Here is a 6,667-nt window from a genome sequence, read left to right as displayed (position 1 = left end):
TGCGTCGGTAAGGGCCTTAATCTGGTTCGACGATTGGCTGGTGTCTTGCCGGACAACCCGTCGAATCTTCCTGCTTATCGCCGTCGAAATTGTCTTAGGCCAACCACTTGAAATTTTCGTTCCATGTCCCTAAGGGTCTTGTAAGAAATTTGCAACAGCAGTTTTACTACGCTCAATCTTATCAGCGATGGCACGTTGAGACAGATCTTGCTTTTGCAGCTCGACCATTCTTCCACGTTCAAACTCTGTCAGCTTTTTAGCCTTTGCCATGTTTTTACCCAATGTAACACAAGAGATGTCAGTAGGAGATGTTGAAAACGCTAATACTTGAACATAGATGACTAAATATCGTTATGTGATTACCGATTAATGCTTCGTTTCAGTATGGTCTTAAACTTTTGACCAGCTAGTATTTAGGCTAATTTCATAGTGTTCACATTTTATCCTATTTAAATCCTAAGTAAGTTTTTTATTTTTATCTTGCCTTTTCTTATTTTCATCTTTCGAAGCTCTACTCAGGTAAGTGGTTGAGCAAAATACATATTTTTTCTTTATGTTCATTGGCCTTCAGATTTTGGCCAGCAGTGTATATATATAAATGTACGCAGTAAGAATATTTGTAGATCACTTGGTAATATACCTACAACCTCACATACTACTATGATTAATAATAATCCTATTATACAGAAAAACACCTAATAATATGTTTATAAAGTTCACACTAATATACTGACAAAGTACATTATAATATATTTACAAAGTATACACTAATATACTGAAAAAGTATATCATAATATATTTACAAAGTATACACTAATATACTGAAAAAGTATATCATAATATATTTTCAAATTATATCATTATATACTCGCAAAACACATATTAGTATATTTACAAAGAAAATTACTATATACTGACGAAACACATATAGTAAAATGCTCGCTGGGGGACCCATACCATGGACGGAAGGTATGTAAATTCTTAGGAGATGAAAAGTTGTTTCCTTTTTATATAATTAAAATAACAAACAAAACACCCATAAAAGCAGCATAAAACAAAACGTGAAATCGTAAATTTGAATGTATCTCTTCATAGACCCAACAAACCTCCTTGCCAAATTTGAACATCCATCAGTAGAAGCGAAGTAGTGTTAAAAAAAGAACAGTAAAAACATTCGTAAAAACTGAAAAGTGCAAATTTGAAAATTTGTGTATCTCCCCATGGACTTAATGAACCTCTATACCAATTTTGGTGAAGATCCATCCATATCCTGTGAAGTATTTACATGGACATACAATACACAGTAATATTATATTTTTATAGATGGCGATAGTTCATTAGATCTGCGTGTGATGTATTCACGATGTCATATCTGCCCCTAAGAATGGAGAGAAATAGTTCTCTGTGACAGGAAATGGAAGCAAAATAGGAAAATTGTGACCCCTTTTGCAAATCTACATAAACAAAGGATAAATTTTCGTGAAGTTGTGGGTTGCACATTGCGTAATAAAAAGGTTTATCCAGTATCATTCAAGCAAGAGTTCCATTAATATCATTTACGACATATATACTAATATACTGACAAAACTCATAGTAATATATTCATAAGGCACATACTAATATACTGACAAATTACGGTCATATATTTACAAAGTATATTGTTATACACTGACAAGACACATTTTATTATATTTGCGAGGTACACACTAATATAGTGATAAAGCACGCAGTAATATATTTACAAAATACACAACAGTATATTAACAAAGTAGGCACTATATGTTCTTAACCAACTTCTTTAACTATATTCTTACCAACTTATGCATCTAGAACCACCGATACATTATACCAGAGACGGCAAGGTTTTCTTGAGTCTAGTTAATTGAAGCGCGAATCTAGAAATGTTCTAATTATAATGCAAGTTTCTTCGTCCAAATTCAACTTACCTAAACTGTGTACAGGCGGACGAAGCAGCTTACTAGCATCGATCTGAAGTTATCTGCACGAGACATGGAAGGAAAAAGAAGACAATGAAAGAGATAGTAGGTCATTATACAGTCAATGTAAAGTGTATGTTTTATCGATTTCAAATTGTCAGTTTTGTACATGAATATTGGTAAAAGCATACATATGCACGTGATACATATTGCGCTATTATTCCGAGTAATTCGTAAGCTGACACTATAAAAAAATACATAGAGTTGTTCTTTTGTGTCATTTTAATATGCACAGATGTACAAGTGTATCTTATTAAGTGTTGTTATATCTATATAAAATATGTTACTTGCTTTACGACCTATGGCTGTTCACAGACCATTCAGCCATTCTATGTACATATTTCGTGTTAGTAGTTTGATTATTAAGTGAAGTGAATGGTATATATTTTATTTATTATGTTTATAGAATTTCCGTGCAAATTTTATGAGGTGATACGCAGTAAATCTAATAGTATATTATGTACATGAAATATTTTCATGTATTATGTGAATCTAAGTTTCGCTTTTCACTGAAACTTCTTGTAATGCATTGGGTTTCATTACGTATTAATACTTCGAATAACAACTGCAATGAATCACTTTATCAGCGCTTTTCTCTGTGCGTAAGTGCTGCCACCTATAAAATTACACTGTGACGGTACCTGACAAATACTTTTGATTACTTGTAAATACTAAGCTAAAGCAAGATATGACGCTGAAAGGTATTAGCATATGTATCGTCCTCTTTAAAAAATTCTTATTACGATACGTAATAAAAAGGACACACAATTTAGTTAATCAGAAGGGTAACTTTCATGTGATTTCACATGTCATGCTTAAGCCTAATTATGCCTAATTTTTAACTCCTTAAAAATCACAGTGGCATACATCAATACTCAAGGTTTTCTGGGAAAGTGAGTATTCTTAAATTCAGAAAACTTAACCTCAATATAAGTAAATTTCTGGTGCCAGTTATTAGTAGCAGAACGGACTGAAAGAGACGTTAATTAAAGCAATATCGATAAAAAACAATAATACAGTTATATTACGTAATATTTAAGTCTACGTCATGCAAATGTTCGGTATTGTAGGTGGCTGGTGCTGTCAGTTGCCATGGTTAGTAGAGCACACTTAGCTTATCACGTAGCTTTGTGCAATTTCAAACAACATATTAAAATTATGCTGCAATTATTAATTATATTAATTTTAACTTAAACACATACCTTAAATCATGTTCTAGCAGTTACATTATACCAACTTTTTTATTTTGGATTTAATCAGTAAATTATGTTGTATTCTAACTTGAAAGTATTGACTCAACTTCGTTCGGAAATAATTTCCAATTAGCAGATTTGATTGGTCGTTTTAACAAAAAATAAAATTTGCCCTCTGCGGGGAAGTTTTCCAGTGAACCACTGGGAGATGTTTAGTAGGTTGTTTTAAATTAAACCTTTATTTGCTAAAAACTGAGTGTGTCTACTTATAACTGACCAACTACTCAAGCACACCAAACTTGGTAGGTCTTGAGTACAAGTATTAGTGTCCATCACCTCTAATTATTTGTGCGATGGTATTTATGGAAACATTTTAATTTCTTTAATTTTTACAGGAAGAAATGATCTAAAGAAGAATTATAACTTTCTTAATCAGATGTTTTCTGAGTTATGGTGTGGTTTGGTTATGTTTGTTACAATTTCGTGCGAAGCTACGTGAGGGCTATCTGAGCTAACCGTTCCTAATTTAGCAGGGAAAGACTAGCAGGAAGGCAGCTAGTCATCACCACCCACCACCAAATCTTGAGCTACTGTTTTACCAACGAATAGTGGGATTGATCGTCACATAATAGCGCTCACATGGATAAAAGGACGAACATATTTGGTGTAGCGGAGATTAGAACTCACGACCCTCAGATTACGAGTCGAGCACCCTGACAATCTGCCCGTGTCAGGCCGTTTGGTCATGTAAGGAGTATTTAAAGACACCTGGTTTTCTATATATATATATTTGTATATATATATATATATATTACAGAGAAAATTAATACTGATAAAGTTAAGTAAACAAAATCAAAAGGAAGAACTGCGTCAAAAACAGCAAATCCAAACCTCTGACTACTTACGTTAATTTGTTATAACATAAAACCAAGTGAAAGCAAAAATAAATTAAAAATAAAAAACTGCACAAATTAAAAAGATCTCAGGCTATATGAAATGTATCCTAGGTTTTGGAGGTGACTGAAAAGAAGGACCCACATTGCGGTGGGGATACACTGTCTATCAGTCTTTTCATCTATTCTCCAGTATCACATAAAGATTTAAAATGAAGGAGTAGCAAGAGATATAGAAATATAAATTATGAGAGTGATATGTGGGTGCTCAAGCCCACAATGTCCCACATCTATATTACCCTCACTGTCTGCAAGACAGTAGTAGGAAGGTGGCTGCTCTCCAAAGTAAAGAAGAAAAAAAAAGAAGTGAAAAATAAAAATAAGAAAAAATAAAATTAAAAAGTACTACCACTTGGGGGTAAGTAATTGATAAACTCACCTCTTGAAGTTATCATTCCAGCCCTCTTTATGGAAGAAAGTCACTAACTGGTAGCTCAGTGAACGAATTATGCTGGTACGAAGAGTTCCATCCATAAACTAGTATCGTACTCAACCATCACCCGTTTATTAAGCCAACTGTGACTATCATACTCTAAAAAAACCTTTGTTTACGTGAAGGTATACATCCGCATAAAGTAGTGCCAAGATGTTAAATTACCTTATTCATAACTAAAAATAGTTATTAAAAATTTTAATAAATTTTTCCAATTTTTTATTCCTTTATATTTATTTAATACATTCTTATATTTGTTACAGAATAGTTTAATAATTTTATTTAAGGTTTCTTTATTAAATCCATTAACTATTAATGTTTGTGTCAGTATTTCAATATTACTGATAAAATATTGTAAGTTATTGTACATATATATATAAATATATAGCCTGAAAAAATAAAAGTTTATTCTTTGTTGCTATGAGAGCATAAAGTTTATTAATTTTCGTGTTTTTGGACCGATACATACGTGTTACTTCCTACTGCTTCCAGCAGCACAGCGGTATGCCTGCAGACTTATAACATTAGCAGTCGGGTGTCTATTCCCGTGGTGGGCAGCACACAGCTGATCGATTGTTTAGCTTTATACTTAACTACAAACAAGCAAATAAATACTTACAGGCTGCCCCCAAACAAGGCGGACAACGAGTGATTTATTGTAGTTTCTGTGAAACGATACAAAAACAAATAATATACTGAGTTCTTGATATGTTAATTAGATGACCATAACGGAGCATACACTTAAATGTGGCCCGGCATGGCCACGTGGGTTAAGGCGTTCGACTCGTAATCTGAGGGTCGCGGTTTCGAATCTTCGTCGCACCAAATATACTCGCTCTTTCAGCCGTGGGGGCATTATAATGTGACGATCAATCCCAATATTCGTTGGTAAACGAGTAGCCCAAGAGTTGGCGACGGGTGGTGATGACTAGCTGCCTTCCCCCTAGTCTTACACTGCTAAATTAGGGACGGCTAGCGCAGATAACCCTCGTGTAGCTTTGCGAAAAATTCAAAAACCAAAAACAAATAAACACTTCAATGAAAGTTTAACTGCAGTACAGAATTATTCATGGAAAGGTTAGTACGGTAATTATGAAAGTAATGTAAGATTATGTGTCGGAGATGCGGTGGGGTGTAAGAAAGGATCACGCATTTGTGATCAACAGGAAAACCAACTTTAGCTACCTGAACTTTTTTTTGAAATGTTGTCTTTTCACACATAATAGAAGAAGAGAAATAAACACGTCTGAGTACTTACACTTCTTGAATACCTCTGTTCCATTGAACTGTAATGAACTTCTGTTTACAAGTACACTTATGTACACCTAACGGTGTTTTTTTTACAAAAAGGACTTCGCCACTTGTCAAGGGAAGGAAGTTCTCACATTTGTAAAATCAAAATGGTTCTACATGTGTTTATAGAATGGCACAAAATACATTTCTGTCTGTAGTATTTAACATACGGTAAAAATACCATCAGGGGCTATTTAACCGGACACACATAGGCATAACTTCGAAGGCCTTCCGGCGTAACTGTGAAGCCTCGGTCTTCGGAGTGACCGCCATATTAACTTGATGACTTCTTGATTAATGGTTGATAAAGTTGTGGTTATATGAGGTCTAGTGTAGTGGAATATTATATTGTTTAATACATGAAAAGCCGGGTCATCGGGCGTTGAATCCCGCCCAGTACATTTACAGACTTAATACTTATAGTAAACTGTGTATTACGATTAGGACTGTGTGAGAGTGTACTCAGGAAGTGTACAAAATACACATTGTAACATAACGCATGCACTATCAGAATACATTAACATACAACATATTCACTATCACAGTTACACATTAGAATAAAATAGAACAACATATTTAGTGCCGGGAACATGATTAGAATGTTACATACACTGTGTGAAAAAATTATTAAAATATAGCATGTTTAGTGTCATAAACACACTTTGGAATACAAGATATGCAGTATCATATATACACATGAAATAAAACAACATGTTTAGTTTTCAAACATAGCCAGAATACATGTACAATATGAAACACGTTATAACATAACACAATGTACTTTTCATTATACATTTT

Source organism: Tachypleus tridentatus, chromosome 9 (assembly GCF_004210375.1).
Source record: "Tachypleus tridentatus isolate NWPU-2018 chromosome 9, ASM421037v1, whole genome shotgun sequence".
NCBI lineage: Eukaryota > Metazoa > Arthropoda > Merostomata > Xiphosura > Limulidae > Tachypleus > Tachypleus tridentatus.
This window is presented reverse-complemented; position numbering follows the sequence as displayed.